This window comes from Carettochelys insculpta, chromosome 14 (genome assembly GCF_033958435.1).
Source record: "Carettochelys insculpta isolate YL-2023 chromosome 14, ASM3395843v1, whole genome shotgun sequence".
In the NCBI taxonomy this organism is placed as follows: Eukaryota; Metazoa; Chordata; order Testudines; family Carettochelyidae; genus Carettochelys; species Carettochelys insculpta.
This window is the reverse complement of record NC_134150.1, coordinates 33,883,265-33,902,371: the sequence shown is the minus strand read 5'-3', so window position 1 is coordinate 33,902,371 and position 19,107 is coordinate 33,883,265.

The window sequence follows — 19,107 nt, the reverse complement described above, 5'->3', positions numbered from 1 at the left end:
GGTTCTCTTTGCAGTGCAGACATTCCATGCTATATGTAGAAAGAAAAGGAAAACCTGACAGACTATATAATTAACAAGGTTCATAGGTACCTGATTATAAATTAAGAATTTGTAAAATAATTCCTATATTAAGAAGGAATCCTTTGCCTTGAAGTTATCAGGCATTTTTAACTTTTAATAAAAATTAATGCAATGGGCCCTATTCCCAACTGGTGTAAATTAACATAACTCCTTTAAAGCTACTCTGATTTACACCAGCTGTGGGATCTGACCTTACGGCTTAATCAAATATATTGATTGATCTTCTTCATCTATTTTCCTCTAAGGACAAAAAGTGGAAAGTCTTTTATATAAATAAGAGTATGACACTGTTTCATTGCAATTTTACGTTTTACCCTCAGAGGAATCAGATCTGAGTATTTAGCATGGATCTTCCTTAAGTTTGATGAACTGCTCCACTACTGTATTTAATTGTTTCCACCTAGTATTATACGAAACTAAACCAAGATAAAATCCAATTAAGCTAAAGATCAACAATGCAATGCATTGGTTGAAAGAGCCTCATCAATTTGTGTTATGTAGTTAATGTAAGGAAATCCAAACATTATTTAAACATAAAATAGTGTTGCAATGTGGCCAACCACTGCAAGTTTCAGTTCATTCTTCCTGTACTGAAGTGGCAAGCAAGTGGACCTTGGCTGTCCTGTTGTATAACTTTGATACTATTCAGTAGGAAAGGTTTAAGCTTCATCTTGATCTCAACACCCTGGATGCAACAAAGGTTTAACACTAAAAGTCGCACCAATAATAGAAATGAAACATTAAAAGAAACACATTAAGACATATGCTCAGTGATGCTTTTGTTGTTAAAATGACTAACAAATCCCTTGAGGGCTAACCAGGTTTTGATGACTTAATTAGAATTTGTGGAGGTTGATTTGCAGTAATTGTAAAGCATCATGATATTTCATACTTAATCTGGTGAAATCTGACACTGAAATGAATGTGTCATCACTCTATGTGTCACTGTAATAGAGAGTACACATTGTTCTTTGGTTTAATTAAAATTAGTCCTTGTGCACCCAGTAAATAGCAGCTGATGGGATTTATTTGGCCTTTTTGAAAACAATATCAGAACTCTCATTGGCAGGATGTGATCATTGGAGAGCTCTGACCCTGATCCACACTGCTAGGCTGCAGGGCCTGAGATGAGGCCTGAGAGTACTAGGGCTGCAGGGAGGCAACCAAGGTGGGAGAAGGCAGTGGATCCACAACCCCTTGTCAATGGCGAGTGGCCATTTAAGACTGCAGTTTGCCTTTGAGATAGGAGCTACATAATGACTAGGAGTGGGTTACTAAGGAAAGGTGAGTGTTGGGATCTGTGGTTCCCTGGAAGGGACCACAGAGTGTGGGGTACTGCTGCAGGGCAGTACCTTGAGAAATGAGTACCATGGTCTGGGAGGGATGCAGGTGTAGATGAGTGGTGGAGAACAAACAGGTAAGAGCGGGTAAAACACTACCAGGAGTCTGGATAGAGCTAATTCCCAAGAAACCAGCAGGAGGTGCCACGGCGGTGAGTCATGCCCTGTTACAGATGATATGAGAGCCCTCTCTCATTTTCACACCATCAGACAAAGGGTTTTAAGAAGAATCACAAAATCCCTGCTGCTGAGCATTCCTAGTAGAGAAGGAACTGAAACGAAATCCAAATGCTGCGGATGCCAGTTCCTTGGGCCAACACCAAAGTAACTCCACTCTCCCTTTGCCTACCAGCCAAAGTGCTCCTGAGGCCCAGAGTTTCTGGGGTGTTGAGTTCTGATTTTTGTATTCTTTATTCTTAAATATTTAAGCCAAAGTCTTGCTGTGAGCCCCAAATGGGAAAAAGGCCTTCATTGTGCTAGCTGTAGTTCAAACATATACAAAATCATGGTCTGAAAATATTACACATAACTCAAAAAGGTTTGAGCTGCAAACTCAGACCAAGATGTTTGGTTTGGATCCCCCTCTTGCTTGTTCTTGCCTGGTGTTCAGTGTTTTTAATCTAGTAGTAGTAGGCATCCTTTGATCCTGAGGGATCATGGGTTTGCGCCCCAGTTGGACTGATTCAAGCAGCATCTTCTGTGGCTGTGCAGTCCAATCCAGGAGTGGCAGTCCTTTCTGCACTGTGAGCAGCAGTAGGCAGATGTCACTCTGGTATTGTGGCACGGATCTTCCTGAGGGCTCTCCTGTCTTCTGCTTCCTTCACCAAGGTAGTTTCATACATAGCAAGAGCTTCCTTCACTCCCTGTTCCCAGGCATCCCTGTCTGAGGCAAGCGAATGACAGGTGTTCACACTGATAGAGAGAGCGCTGAGGTCACACTTGCACGTGTCCTTGTAGCGCAATTTAGGTCGCCCTTTCGGCCTCTTTCCAGACGCCAGTTCGCCAAAGAGGAGGTCCTTCGGTATTCAGCCATCCGTCATGTGTAAGACATGGCCCAGCTAGCGCATACACCTCTGTTTGAGAAGGGTCAACATGGAGGCGGTGCCTGCCCTCTCAAGCACTGCGCTATTGGGGACCTTATCCTGCCATGAGATACTGAGTATGAGCCTAAGGCAGAGCATGTGGAATGTGTTGAGCTGCTGCTCTTGTTTTGAGCACAAAGTCCATGTTTCACTGGCATACAGCAGTGTGCTCAAAACACAGGCTGTGTAGACCTGCACCTTGGTGTGTACAGTGAGCTTATTGTTAGCCCATACTCTCTTCGTCAGACTGGAGAACATTGTAGTGGCTTTTCCAATGAGCTTGTTGATCTCGCTATCAAGTGACAAGTTGTCCGAGATCGTCGAGCCTAGGTACACGAACTCATGGACGACTTCCAGTTCGTAGTCTAGCACGTTGATAGATGGCTCGTTACCCACGTTTTGGCCCATCACCTGGGTCTTCTTTAAGCTGATTGTGAGGCCAAATTCCACACATGCATCTGCAAAGCGAGTTATGAGTGACTGCAGTTCCTGCTGAGTGTGAGCAGCAATAGCTGCATCATCAGCAAAAAGGAACTCCCTTAGATGCTTTGTAAGCATCCTGGTCTTCGCTCTAAGCCTTGACAGTTTGAAGAAGTTGCTGTCCGTTCTTGTGTGGAGAGAGATGCCCTCTGTAGCAGTTCCAAAGGTATATTTAAGCAAAACTGCAAAGAAGATGCCGAACAGTGTTGGAGCCAGCACACACCCCTGCTTCACTCCGCTGAGCATCTCAAAGGGTTTGGATGTGGATCCGTCGTAAATGACAGTCCCCTTCATGCCTTCATGGAAGGCCCTAATAATGCTGAGCAGAGTTGGTGGACAGCTGATCTTAGCCAGAATCACGAACAGACCTTTTCTGCTGACGAGGTCAAATGCCTTGGTCAGGTCGATGAAGGCAATATACAGAGGTTTGTTCTGCTCCCTGCACTTTTCTTGTAGTTGCCTATGTCTATGGTGGACTGTTCAGCTCTGAACCCACACTGAGACTCAGGGTAGACTCTCTCCGCAAGAACACTGAGCCTCTTCAGAACAACACGTGCAAATAGCTTCCCCACGGTACTGAGAAGGGAGGTGCCGTGATAGTTGTTACAATCGCTTTTGTCACCCTTGTTCTTGTATACAGTAACGATGTTAGCATCCCTCATATCTTGTGGTACGCCACCTTCTCTCCAGCATTGGCAAAGTATTCCATGCAGCTCTGAAACTAGGGTACCACTGGCTCATTTGAGGATTTCTGAGGGAATACCGTCCTTCCCCGTGGCTTTTCCAGAAGAGAGTGCTTTTAGCGCATTGCTGAGTTCCTCCAAGGTGGGCTCAGCATCGACTTCAGTCATGGTGGGCAGAGGCTCGATGGCATTCAGGGCTCTCTCTGTAACTACGGTCTCTCTGGCGTACAACTGTGAGTAGTGTTCCACCCAGCATTCCATCTGCTTGGTTCTGTCCTTCAAGACCTCGCCTGTGGCTGTCTTAAGTGGGGCAGTCTTTCTTTGTGATGGACCAATGGCCTGCTTGAGCCCATCGTACATTGCTCGCATGTTACCAGTGTCCATGGCATGCTGAATCTTGGAGCAGAGTTGGAGCCAGTAATCGTTGGCACACTGCCAAGCAACCTGCTGCACTTGACTCTGAGCAGACCGGAGCACCTGCAGGTTCACCTCACTGGGAGAGGACCTGTATGCAGCCAGTGCCTGTATCTTCTTCTCAATCAGGGGTGCCAGCACTTCAGTGTGGGCTTCAAACCAATCAGCAGACTTGACTGTCTTCTTCCCAGAGGTAGATATCACAGTATTATACATAGCGTCCCGTAGTTGTTCCCATCTCTTGCTGATATCAGTGTTGTCCGGGCAGGGCAAGGCCTCTTCAAGTGCTTGGACAAACTCGCATACTTTTGAAGGGTCACGAGTCTTGCCAGTGTCAATGCACGGCCTCCCTTCCTTTTTGGAGCGAAAGAATCTTTGCGGCTGGATGTGCACCTTACTACACACAAGTAAATTGTCAGTGTCACAGTCTGCGCTGTGGTAGCTATGTGTCACCCTGACATTACCTAAATGGCTGCTTTTGGTGAGGACGAGGTCAAGCTGGTGCCAATGTTTCGATCTTGGGTGTCGCCACAAAACTTTGTGCTGGGGTTTGACGTTGAAGAAGGTATTGGTTACGCGGAGGTCATGTTGGGAGCAGAGTTCAAGGAGGCACTGTCGGTTTTCATTCATCTTCCCTGTTCCAAACTGTCCCAGACAGGATGGCCAGCTGTGGTGGTCGCTGCCAACTCTGGCGTTGAAGTCTCCAAGGATGAATAGTGGCTCGTGGGAAGGTACCTCACTGATGGCAATGCTAAGTTCATCATAGAACTTGTCCTTAACTTCCTGGGCAGAAGTTAAAGTAGGCGCATAGACACTGAAGATGTTGACCATGCCCACTGGTGTTTGAAGCTGGATTTTCAGCATTCTCTCAGTTCCCACATTTCGTGGTATGACTGAGCCAGCTAGGCTGTTTCTGATTGTGAAGCCAACACCATGTTCCCTGGTGTCTTCTGGAGGCTTCCCATGTCAGAAAAAGGAAAAGTCCTTCTCCCTGAGACATCCACAGGACGATAGCCTTGTTTCCTGGAGGGCCACGATGTCCATCCACAGTCTCCTCACCTCATTGTTAATGATTGCTGTCTTCCAGGGGTTACTAATGCTCTGTAGGTCTTCTGTAAGGCCCGGAGTCATGGTCCTTACATTCCATGTGCCCAGCCTGAAGGCTGGATTATTTTGTTGATTGTTTGTTTTGACTGGAGTAAGGTTAACAATCCACCTGTTGGTGATTCCCTAAGCCCCACACACCCAGTGGAGCAAGTGGACCTTGGCGAGGCAGCACCTACTTGGCTGGGGGTGCTGCTGGGGGCAGCTTGAGGTGGGTGGTAGCTGCCCAATGAGATCCGAAGACCTCTCCCACCATTGGAAGCAACCCCTAGTGCCTCACTTTAGGCCAGTCAAGTGCAGTGGCTTAATACCAGTCACTGCTGCTTCCTGTGTTGTGTCACTGCTCAGACAGCAATGCCGGAGTGTCCTCTCCAGGGCGCAGGCCTGGGCAAGTAAGTTTGAAGAACCAGCTGATGCCCAGCAGCAGGTTCCCCCTCTCCACACCACTGATGTAAACCAATGATGTTGCAAAAGCTGCCAGAGTGAGATTGAGCATAACCTCAAACTGCCTTAGGGGCTCCATCTCCGGATTTTTCCTTGGGGTTTACTCCTGAAGCCTTTCCCATGACTAGGTATCGCCGCAAGGCAGCAGAGGTTTTAAATCAGAGTTGTTTCTCCTAGGTAGGCGGCCTTCCCAGGCTGACGAGCCCCATCTGTCCGAAGCAACTGGTTTTAAGGTGCCAGTCACCCACCTTCACCCCTTCTCCTGTCAGTGCAAACAGTTTTGCTGGGCTTAGAAACTAAGCCACGTGTGAAGGCCAGGAACTGGACTTCAGTTATCAGAGGCTATTGGAGACGCATGCTGTGGGAGCATTTTATAGATAGTGGGAGCTTATCCCCACTACCCCCAGCTATGACAACCCTTGAAACCTTTTAATCTAACACCTAAAAGAATATAATTCACATACTACTGCTTAGACTGGTGGTGGGCAACCTGCAGGCCACATGTGGCCTATCAGGGTAATATGATTGTGGGCAATGAGACATTTTGCTGATGTTGACCATCTGCAGACACTGCCCTACCGGCTCCCAGTGGTCATGGTTCTTCATTCCTGGTCAATGGGAATTGCACCAGCAGGTGCCAGGGCTGCAGGGACTTGCTGGCTCCTTCTTTCTGCAGCTCCCATTGTCCAGAAATGGTGAACCACAGGCACTGGAAACTGCAGGGGGTGCGGTGTCTGCAGCCAATGTCAGCAAAATGTCTTGTGGCCTGCAATCAGTTTACTCTGATGTCCTTCATGTGGCTGCAGGCCACAAGATACCCACCACTGATATACATGATTAGGGCCTTACATTCGTCATATGATACCACATAACTGTCTGAATTGGAGGACTGGGGCTTTCCTCAAAGACTATTAAGTATTAGAGCTTTTAAAATTATTTTTAATCATTCATCAATAACTTAGAACCTAACAATTGCTTAAGTTACAGCTGAGGAATATCTTCAATATAATTTGTTCTCTCATTTTATTTTAAACTAGCAACTTTATACAAAAGAAGTTTGGGAAATATAAACTTAAAAAAATATAGGGGACAACTGCTTTTCCCACAACTTGTTCATAAGGTCGTCAAAACATAAAGTATGTTTCTGGCCATCTGAATATATGGTAATAATGAGGCAGCTGCAGCATTCACATTGGCTGTTTATGTCTCTTTGGACCCAGACCTGTTGTAGTGGCCTCTGGATGACCTCTCTTCCATCTCAGACCCTGCAATTGAAGGCTGTTCCAAACACTGGTTAAAGACCAAGCTTCAGCAGTTCATTTACCCTGTGTGAAAAGCAGTGGATTTAAATCATCACCTTTTGGGTGAAACATGCCAATTTGAGGTTTAGAGATTTTTGTGGCTTCAGCTTTTGGCTTTCAATCCCATCAGGCTATTGTACAGACTTGCCAAATAAATCAGTACAATTTACGTTATCATAAACTGTTGCCTATAAGTTGTTTTTCTCTCCTCTGCAAAGAACTAAGTAAATGAACTACCCAGTTTGTTCAGACCTCAGTGGCAAAGGAAAAAAAAAAGTAAAGCCACCCTAATTATTTGAAATGCCTGGGGGCCTGCCCAGTAGCAAACAATGGAACTATAGTAATAAGTTACGGTGGTAGTTCCCTACAGTGCTTTGATTTACAGCTGAGTTCAGTTTTTATTTTTATTTAATTATTATTTATTTCAGATCCTGAAACCTGAAAGAGAATTGCATAGACCATTTCTAACCTCAACCTAAAGCATTTCTGATGTATTCATGTCTTACTAACCTTTCAACTGTGATGGATTAATGGAATTTCATGTGGTAATACCTTTGCTCTGTGAAATGAGTTGCAATAAATTGTTTTTAAATCTAATATGCGGCTTCTTTTCCTTTTAAAATGATGTCAGGTTCTGATCCTTATGAAAAATGCATTCTTTTCTCACTGAGAACGGTAATCTGGAATGGAATAGAATTAGACCTCTATTAGTACTGTCAACAACCAGATATAGAATCTTGTCGAGAAACTTTGCCTGAACAAAGAGTATAAATGGTCACAAAGTACATGAAGTTACAATAAACTCTTTCATATCCGGCATTCTATCAACTGGAACTGTCAAATTTTAACCATAAGTAAATTTTAGTTACATTTTCCATAAGTGCGGTATAGCGAAAGTAAATACAAATAAATGCAGCAAATACAGTGTAAATTTACAGTGTACAACACTACTGTTGGCGAATAAAGTACTCTTTAGACATTTGTGTTTTTTTCTTAATATCTAATTGGCCGAGTCTACACTACAATGATCTTTTGAAAGATGATCTTTTGGAAAATCGATCTGCTCTTTTGATACAGAGTGTCCACACTGCCCCCAATCTTTTAAAAGAACGTGCCAGGGATCAAAAAGTCTGGCACCACAAGGGCTGCTTTTTTTGGGAAAAGGGTCCACTGAGCATCTACACATGCTTTTTTTTTCAAAGAAGCTTTCAAAAGGAAGCGCTCGACCTGAGCCAAGAGCAAAAGAGGTCTTCTAGAAGAAGGGCTGCATTTTTTCGATTTTGGATAGAAAGAGCATATGTTGTGTGTGGATGCGCTCTGTGTTCTTTTGGAAAAGGGCCTGATTTCCTGTGCTAGTATAGACTCAGCCATCTTGTTTTTATTAGCCATTTCTACATATTCCACTTTCTCTGAAAGTGGCATGCTAATAAACAGCCCAAAATATGATAATGAGGCATAGATGTAAATTCCCAGTGCCTCATTAGCATAAGGTCACATGATTTGGAGTCCGACGGTGTCTTCCAGAAGGAAGTCCTCCTTTTGGAGGCCCCTTCTTCCTGAAAATTTTGGATAAAGTGGCATGTGTAGAAACGGCCCTTTAGTGCTATGCATTGCTAGGTATACCTCTCTATTATCCAGAATAGCTAAATATCTGGCAACCTCCTGGTCCAGGGCTGCTGGATATGAAAGGGTTTACTGTACTATGTGGGCATTGCCCATGGCCTGGGTTGCTTTGATGTGTGATATAAACTGAAAAGGAAAAAAGACACTCTTATTCTGAAATAAACATGTCCACAGAGGGAGTTATACTGGTAATAGTATAGCTATATAATTATACCTGCATTCTTCCTGGTAAATTTCCACATGTAGACAAGCACTTGCATATACACATAACTTTTTCCACTTTAATGGTCCCCTTGTAGTCAAATTGGAGATGAATTTAAACATATGCATCAGTTATTGCAGGATCCAGGCCTTGGGTACTAAGTGTGACTAAGGAGACTAGAATTCACCCAAAGATTTGTGGATAGATGTGTTTAACTTACTCCTTAGTACTAACTAAACCCTTTTTTATTTATCACATGACCTAAACTAATCTTCAATCCAGACTCCCATGGCAGAAAAATTTTAGACTCAGAGCAATGCTGGCAGCAAATGATTTTTGAATGGTTATAACATTATTTTAAAGCATTACAATGTAATTGAAATCAGATTTTCAATAATTCAGCATCAGTTGTCTGCATTATCTTCCAGGCTATCTATGTATCTCACCATAAGTTTAGGGAAACCAGTGTGTCTGTTAATAATCAGGATACAGATTATTGAATAAATGGTGGTAATGTTCCCTTGTTGCTAAGGTTTTGCTTTTTACTACTTGGATGTAGAAAATACTACAGGCATGAGAAAACATAAAACCTACTTTAAGCCTATGTTCTTCATGGAGTCCAAGGTTGTTTTCCCCCCTGTTTAAAAGGGATAAAAAGAGATGTGTTGACCCTTTAATACAAATTCCCAGGCTTGGCATTCCTTGTTATACTGAGCCATGCTTCAGTAATTCTGAACAAGGCATTCATCCAAATTCCCACTGCCTTGTTCAATGATTTTTATCATAAAGCGATCAAAACACTTCGCATGTTCAAAATGTGGCAGGATAGTGACTTCTGGGTTAAAGAAGCTCAAAAGGTGGCTTGGTTTCTTGGTAAAGGGGTTTGTGTTCAGAAGAGGCAATAAATGTGGTCCACCCGTGGGCTCTCTGAGCTAAACCTCCAGGTATAAAGCTCTCTTTCTAAGAGGATGTTTGGCAGTTCACGAGGAGTTATTTATCTGAAACCTCCCTCTGGGTGATATCCCAAGAGATAAAGTAGGGGCTTGGTAGTGAAGAGGCTGAATAAAATATTGCAAGAGCTAGACGTCTAGGCTAAGAATGAAACAGGTTGTTTGCAGCACCATTCAGAGAGCTGAGGTTTGTGTTTAATGCATTTCCATTCTGTTACAGAGAGCCTGCTGACATGATGTACCGGCTGCAATGGACCTTCCCTATGGGACAATGCTTTGGGATGATTTAAACTTTGTACTCTAGTCTTATAAAATATGAGTTTTTATTTGAATTGCAGTAATGTCCAGTATCCCAGACAGTGATTAATATCCTATTGTGTTAGGCACTGTAAAAATAAGTAACCAAGAAAACCTTCCCAGGCCCAGAGAGCGCAAAATTTAGGTAGCAGATATAGCAAGTGGGATGGGGACTGGAGATGGAAGTAGAAAGTAACTGTGATACAAACAGAGAGTAATATGAAAATAAGTCTCACTGCAAGTTATTGCACTTGCATTAATTCAAGTTATTTTAAAATAACAGCATAGTATTTCAAATTTGGTCAGATTCGATGGCAGGTAACTCAGTGGAGTTACACCATATTTACGCTGGTATCATTAGGGACAAAATTTCGCCTCATAAAGTGTATACAACTCCACTGGATTGAATACAGAAGCTGGGGAGTCCAGAGATCTTGAACTCTTTACTTGTGTACTCTTGAAAGTTGAGGATCCAAAGAAAAATGCTGGAAAATAAACAAATATAGCATTTAATGGTGAGAGGGAAGTCCCTGGAAATCAGATCTGAAGTTCTGCCAGAACAAGTTTTGCCGTGTTACAGTGACTGCTATGAAAAAGTCATCATTTAGCAAAAGCCATCATATGTGTAGCAGTAGCTATAAAAGCTAACTGAATTCTAGGAACCAAAGGAAAATGGTTAAATGATAAAACAGAAAATATCATAATGGCCACTGTATAAATCCATGGTATGCCCACACCTTGAATGCCACATACAGTTGTGGTTCTCCCATCTCCCAAAAGATATATTAGAATTGGAAAAGATACACACAAGGGCAACAAAAGTTGTAGAACAGTTTCCTTATGAGATGAGATTAACAAGAAGGGGACTTTCCAGCTTGAAAAAGAAGTGAGTAAGGAGTCATTTTTTCCAGGAATACGGGGCTGCCCATAAAGGGGGTTTTCACCGACAGAACCCGGCAGCAGCCTCTGCTGGCAGGGTGATCTCGTGTGCTATGCAAACTAGCTGTACAAATATGCACATAGGCATCCATTTGCATTTTTGAGACTGCTTCTTTGCATCATGCTGCCAGGAGCATGGCCCCATGTAGATGCAGCCACACAGTCTAATTCTGATCTCACACTGAATTCTCACTAGTAGATCATAATATGCCATTGGTTTCAAAGGAGGTATTCTGATTTACATAAATATAAGACCAGCATCAGTCTGAATTTGTGGAATATTTAGGGCCAGATTTTCATCTCTATGTAGCTCAGATGAGAATTCTGACCCACTATGTTTTTTGTTAAATGAGGAATTTTTCTGCTCCAAAAAGAACATACAAAATGTTAAGATTCCAAATTATAGGCACAAAATATGGCTGCTATGGCAAGCTAATTGAATTTGGTTATTTGTTATATAGCGTTACCATATGTTTTTAAATGTAGTGTGTCCAGTACAAATTGGAAAGATAAATCTGAAAAGTAAAACCACCAACCTGAGCATGTCACAGAGAGGTAGCCATGGTACTTAGTAGGCTATTACCTGAGCATTGTAAGACAAATGTGGACTAAATCACTCTTGAGACTGGTTGAATTCCTACTGCTCACATATGACCGTCTGCCCTCCCTCCAATTTTCTGTCATCTTTCCATAGTTTTTGGTTTCTTGTCTGGTCTCCTGGACATTTGAAATGTTCCCACCTCGGTCTATAGCCTGTGATTTTCCATTGCTTCTTCTTTTTCATTGTCAGCTTGTCTCCTTTAGTTTGTCATTTGCCAGCTGGAATAAGTTTCTGTTTTCTAGTTGTTTGGACAGCATGCGTCATCTTAAATGGTCACGGCATATGGATTCAGGGAAGTCTGTGCATGTGGCATAGCATTGTTGATACTAATGTTTTGCCAGCTTTAGGAAACCACATTGATACTTTTCAAGCTTCTACAAAACTACTCAACCTCTTGAATGTCTTTGTGATTCCTGGAAATGACCATGAGGTTTACAGCCCAACTGTGTTTGCTAGGAGCCTAAGCTCTTATTCTAAATATTTAATGTTTCTTTAAATTTCTCGTCTTTCTCCACATATATAATAGACATTATTTTAATTGCTAGGTTAGGAAGAAATTTTTTGCTCTCCTGTTACAAGCCCTGCACAAGTGAAATCCTACTATTTAGAGTCTCAGACCTCTGGTTTAGCTGATTAGCCACCCATGTTTTCCAAAGACAACAGAATTCAAAATTTTCAGTGTATTTTCTTTTATTAACATTCTTAGTTGTATCTGCCCCCCAGTTTGGAACAGATCTTCTGTATTGGTTCAGCAAATATATATAAAATATATATATACGAAGAACTGACTGAGATTATTTGGGCAGTAGCTTTTGTGGGCAAAGTGTCATGCATCTGATGAAGAGGATTTTTGCCCATGAAAGTTTATGCTCCAAAATATCTGTTAGTCTATAAGGTGCCACAGGACTTCTTGTTGTTTTTGAAGATACAGACTAACTCAGCTACACCACTGGTACTTGTCACTGAGATTATATTGCTTTTTGATCATGCATTTCTGATGTAAATGGTGCCTGATTTAAAATAAATAAATAAATAACTCCCTGCCCTGTTTAACAGTAGAATTTCAGTAACATTAAAGAAACATTGGCAAGATGCAAATCATACAGAAAGGCTAACTTCTGCACCTGGATACGTGTGTTCAGTGCCCAGTTTTATGAGCAGAATTGACCATAACACATACAGCAATCGTTCTCACACTTCCTTTTAGTCTTGCGAAGCTACAATAGGGGAACAAACCTAATTGACAGTCTCCCATGAAGTACATAAAGAAAAGTGATGGTTCTTTTTTGAAACATAATTACTTTTGGTCAGAAGCCTAAGACCTGTGTCCAATAGATAAAAATAAAATTTTTGGTGGTTTGGGACTAATCCAATGAAACTAAAGTCATATGATCTCTGGTTATTTCAGCTGAAAAGTATATACTCCTGTGACCCCAAGTAAACTCACTGTAATAATGACTTCTGGTTAGCTAGATTGGTAATGTCTATAGACTCATGGGCTAGATCAACACTAGAAGCATCTGTTGACAGTAACATCTGTCAACAGAAACTCTGTTGAGAGAGTGCATCTGCACACAAAAGGAGATTGACAGAGAAATCCACTCTGTCAAGAGAGAGCAGCCGGACTGCCCTGCCCTCTGTCGACAGAATGGATGACTGGAAGCTCTGCAAACAGGGCAGTCCTGTAAACTGGAAGCCCTCTCGGTCAACAGAAGCGTCTACGCTGCAATTCTGTTGACAGAAATGTTATTTCTCAGCTTTTCATGGGATAACACTGTTGAGGCAAATGCAGAGTTCTGTTGAGCCTCTGTCGACACAACGCTTTATGTGTGTAGACGCACCCCGAGTTATGTGAACAGAAGCCACCTTCTATTGACAAAACCCTCTAGTGTAGACACAGCCATAGGCTGTGTCTACACATACCATTTTCTCTGAAAGTGGCATGCTAATAAACAGCCCAAAATATGCTAATGAGGCAAGAATGCAAGTCCCTGGTGCCTCATTAGCATAAGGTCACGTGATTTGGAGTCCAGAAGACGTTCTTCCGGACTCCAAAACAATGTGTAGAAGCGTGGCCCCGGGGGGGTCTTCTGGAAGGAAGTCTTTCTTCCAGAGGCCCTTTCTTCCTGAAATTTTTGGGGAAGAAGGAGCCTCCGGCAGGAGGACTTCCTTTCAGAAGAGCCCCTGGGGGCCATGCTTCTACATGTTGTTTTGGAGTCCAGAGGAACGTCTTCCGGACTTCAAATCACGTGCCCTTATGCTAATGAGGCACCAGGAATTTGCATCTGTGCCTCATTAGCATATTTTGGGCTGTTTATTAATATGCCACTTTTGGAGAAAGTGGTATGTGTAGAAAAAGCCATAGTGAACTTCTGGATGTTCCTGAAATCGAAGGGCTACACAGCCACCAAAGAGTTTTTGTCTGAAGTTTATGATCATATTGTCACAGTGACATGAAACTGTTGTTCAGTACAACATCAATGCTGTGGTCAACTATGTCACACAAATTTCAGATGATGGAATGCAAATTCAATTTGTTTTTGTTTACATCTAAGCTGCATTGAAAATTTCACTGATGCTGGTGATTGTTACCAGCTTACAGTAAGTTTTGTGGTTTTGGGCAGTGAGACCTTGACATTCTCACCTATGATGATGCCCTTCCAGTTACTTCTTGCGCAATCCTCCTGCAACAAGCCAGGATAACCACAGTTTTGATCAGAGGACTTAGGCTCTAAATGAGGTATGATTTACCTGCGCCAGGGTTGACCTACAACTTGAATAGATTTTTTTAAATGAAGTTGGGTGTGTGTTTCCACCCAAATATTATGTTGTACAGAATATTCAGATGCTGAGTTTAAAGAAATTTTTAAAAAATATATTCAGTGACATTCTGGTTTAAGCAAACGTTAGTTTCATCTGGCCAGAAAATAAAATGTACTGCTGTTTAAACAGAAACAGTAATAAGAATCCCACACTGGGTTAATTTAGAACAATATTACAATCAGATGTCCTGGAAGTGAGAAAGAGAGCAGATGGGCTAGGATGACTGATTTGCAATAAAATAAAAATAGACACTTGATATTTGTTGTTGAGTTTATTTGTTCTTACGAGCCATTGGGAATGGCTAAACCTAATACACAAAACACGTTTTTGCTCAGCTTCTTCTGAGAGTAGGGTTTCATTTATTCATATGCCAAAAAAAACGAATTTAAAAACTTCTCAGCTTGTGGTACCCAAGTAGCTGCATTAATTTAACTCACTGCTAATAAAAACAATATGCCTCTGGTTTTGGAAGCAGTTGGGGGTGGGGAGAGGATATCAGAGTACCAATTTATGGTAAAGTTCTTCTGCACATGAGACTTTTTAAATCCATTGCAAAAGTTAATCTTTTTCTGCTCTGTCTTTTGGCTTTAGAATGAGTTCTGTGAAAGCTGCCATCTCCCATATGAAAACCTGGATAGTCTAGTAGCTATGATGATTAAACACACATATATATATGTAGGGTTTATCTTTCAAATTGACTCCAAATGTCTCTTTTCCCCAACAGGGAGTCACCTGCACCCCAGATTGTTTTTGAGGCTCTCCAGCACTTTTCTGTCTTAAATCCTCCATCTCACAAAGCCAATATCAGCACATCTGAGCTCTGTCTAAGGAGGTCTGGACAGAACTTTGCCATTACTACTATCAAATTGTCCAGATCGGTTATGAGGATGTGAACAATACAGAACCTTACATTATATTAGCAGTAAAGAATCATTGCTAGGAAAACAAGTGGTTTTGGACCACTCTGTTTGACTAGTATTAGCCCAATTTTCAAATGCCGGTGTTTTCAATCATGCATTTAGATGCTCAGTTAGCTATAAGGGTATATAAATTACCTTTTGTGTATGCCTAGATGCTAATTTAAATATTCAGGTACAGTATTGGATAATCATTAAGGCATTCATGTTTGCAAACAACACACTAGCTTCTCACTTATTGTTACTGTAGCAACACACATGAAATTTGAGGGGAGGAACAGCAATTACAGCGTGGTGAAGTTTAGAAGGGGCCCCAGGAACTCAGTCTGTGTGCACATGACTGGAATGCTAGTTCCAGTTCTATGGATAGTTCTCATAATACAGAGCCTGGCTAGTTTTAGAAACATGGCCTCCTGTCTTGTTCTTATCCAGAAAGTGATTACATGAAACTTGCTATTTCAATCTTTATTTTGAACGATATATTTGATTTTTTCTAGAATCAGTTTCTACTTTAAAAGCAAGCAAAGCATGATCTTACCAAATACAAATTCCATTTCAGCAGATAGCGTTCTTTCCCTTTTCTCTCCTCATGTCACAACTAAATGAAAAGAATTTAATCCTCCTTATACTTGGCTGGGCTTCAGTATTCTTTGAACAAAGTTATGGCAAAAGCAAACACTAAACATTTTAGTTTCTTCTGGACTCTTGGTTATTGTGTGAATTGCAATGGACCTAAGAGCAGAGATCCATCTTTTGCCTCCTTTCCCAATAGAGCTTATGATCCAATGCATATTTTTACTCTTGGGGCTATATACAGCTAACTTCATGGAAATAAAAGATGAAAATATTCATATCTTGCCATAGTTAGCTAACATGTTTTCCCCATCTAAGTAGGGCAGGTACAGACATCCCTGATAATACAGTAAATCACTTGTTTGAAGACTTTTATTATTTTCCCTTTTCTTTACTATTTGGTTTGAGCAAAGCAAAATAAACCCATAAGCAGACTGCATTAACTAAATATAGGTCATTGAATGTCTGCTGATCTTTTTTGGATAGTATAATTCTCACCTGTTTTACTTCAAAACTTCAAAAATGTACTTCTCAGCTGTGGAATAGTAACAACAGAGAACTACAGATGCTTAGAATTATTCAGTTAAAAAGGTCTCTCTTTTCAATAAAGCAAAAAAGGATAAGATGGGACTGAAGTATCTAATGCTGTCTTTATGCACACATCACATCATGTCATGTACATGAGATCAACAGGCAATTTTCCATTTTGTCTTCTAAAAAGTAAAGTGCTCAACTCTGACTTCATAAAATAAGACCCTTCACTACACAGCAATGCTGGCAGCAGTACTGAAGACTGGGTGGAGCGAGCATATGGCACAAGGTGGTAATTGCTGGCAGCAAGCAGCTGTTACTTTCCAAGATGCTGATGTAACCTTCTAAACTGGTGCACGGCGAAGATGAGATTTTCAAAAATTCTGCACATTGACTACGTTGTGCTCCGTTTGAAACCAATTTACATTTACTAAACACTAGTTTTGGGAGTCAATTGAGGGTAACTATCTGAAATGTAATTGCCTGTGGTATGCAGGAGTTTATATTAGAAGATTTAATGGTCATCTTCTAGTTTTAAACTCTATCAAATGTTCATTTCTGTGAGATGAGTAAAGCCAATCCTGAGGATTTTTGAAAATTCCACCCTTAATACTCTCTCCTGAAATCAGTGAACTGTTCAGTTCAGAAAAGATGATATAAAAATCACCATCAGCATGTTGTACAGGAGACACTTGTGTGTTTTCTGCTGTTTAAGAGATAAGTGGTGTTTGAAGACGTGGATACCCTGTTAAAATAATGGCTTCCTCTTCTCAACATAAACAACTTTCAGTGTTCTCAAGTTCAATTTGAAGGCATTTCAGTTCTGCTAAAGAGATGAAACAATGTCCACTCTAGTTCACCTCTGAATTTATATTCATCCACTGCCATTTGTGACTAAATTTAGTACCATAGAAGTGTAGTGTTGGTTTGTAAGGTGGACTCACATCCATAAATGAATACTGTAGACTTGCTAATTTGACAGTTCTTTGCCCTGCTGTAATGCAATGGGACCAATAACTGCTGTTTAGGTTTTGTTTTGAAACAGAATAATAAGGTGGCTGGAACAACTTCATGACATAGTATTCATGTGGAATACAGCATTTGTAAGAAGATTTGTGGTTCCCTCCCTTTTACGTTTGCTGAATCAAGAAACTTTTCAGGACAGCAATATAACCACACTCAAATGAAAATGACTGTCTAGGGAGCTAAAAACACAAAACAGGCAAGGGAATAAAATTAAGCCTAAGTAATAAAAGGAATGGACAGAATCTTTCCTGCAAAAAGAATGGAGGAACCAATCTTGCTTTATTACTTTTATCAGATGGATGACTGTGCAGTGCATTCTAATCCATAAGAAGGTTAGGAACTAGGTAAGTAGTTTTAAGACCTCATTTGGTTAATGAATTAAAATGCAAAAGAAAAAGGATGCAAGTAGACATGCCCACTTGGTCATTTATCATTACAAGCATTCTTAAACCCATGCCAAACTCAGACTTCAGGATATTCACTAATATCAATAGGCAAATGAAATTAGCATACTGGTGAATTAATTAGTTGTATTTCCAAGGAAAGTATACCCATCTGAAGCACTAAAGTTCTGTGGAAAGGTTTTTTTCCAGTAAATGGGATTATATCAAGGCTGATCCAATACCCAATAAAATAAGCCAAACATGTCAGATGCTTGAAAGTCTGACTCAACCAAAATGTTTTTGAGGCAAGGAAATGCTATTTATTATTGTTTCATAATTTTTGTTACAGTGTCCATATTCTGGTAGGGATAGACATGGGTCAAGTATCTAATTTAACTTCAGATGGAAAACAGTGAAGAAGAGACAAAAAAAACAGGGAAGAGGGCGTGGAGAAAGAGAGGGGATTGAGTTCATTGCCAGCATCTGGTTATGAACATTTTATATTATATATTATTCTAGCAAATTGACTTGGCATTGCTCAGGTATGTAATTGAAGTAATTTTCTTCTGTTTGTATTTTTGGAAAATGATGGAAAAATAAGTTTGCAGTAATAAAAGTCTGAGAGTGATTCAAACATTATATAGAGTATATTGGCAGGCAACATTTGCAGATTTTCTGCCTTTTGATAGAATAAATATGGAGGACAGGCAAGGGCAGGGGTTTGGGTATGGGGGGTGGGGCTTAGGTCAGGGAGTGGGGGGTGCTGGAGTGAGGGCAGAGTGGTGAGGACTGAGAGCACAGCCGTTGACATAAGTGAGGGGGTCTTGGTAGGGGATGTAAGTGTAGATATCACAGCAGGGGTTTTCGTATTAGGGCAGCTTACAGCAGAGCTGGAGTGTGGTAGAGTGAGGGCAGGGGCATGGAAGGCGTGTGGGAGTGGGCTGTGGCCATGGGGTGGAGGATTGCTGGGGCTGGGAGTGGGTGAGCTTAGTGGAAGGGATGGGGCTGGTGTGGTGAGGGTTGGGGAGGTGGGTGAGAGCAGACAGTTTGGTGTGTGTGGGAGGGTTAGGCCACAGGGTGCGGGTGCAGATGTCAACGTAGGGGTTTTTTTGCAGGGGTTTCTCAGCAGGGGGCGAAGGACACGGAGTGAGGGCAGTGGGTGGGGAAGTAAGGGCAGAGCTGGGTGGGAGGGGAGGGCAGGATGTGGGGGTGTCACAGAGCAAGGGTCTTACAGCAAGAGGTTGGAAGGTCTCAGGGGGTTTCCTGGGGGTGGCTACAGCAGTGAAGGTGGAGCTGGCACATGGGCAGGGCAG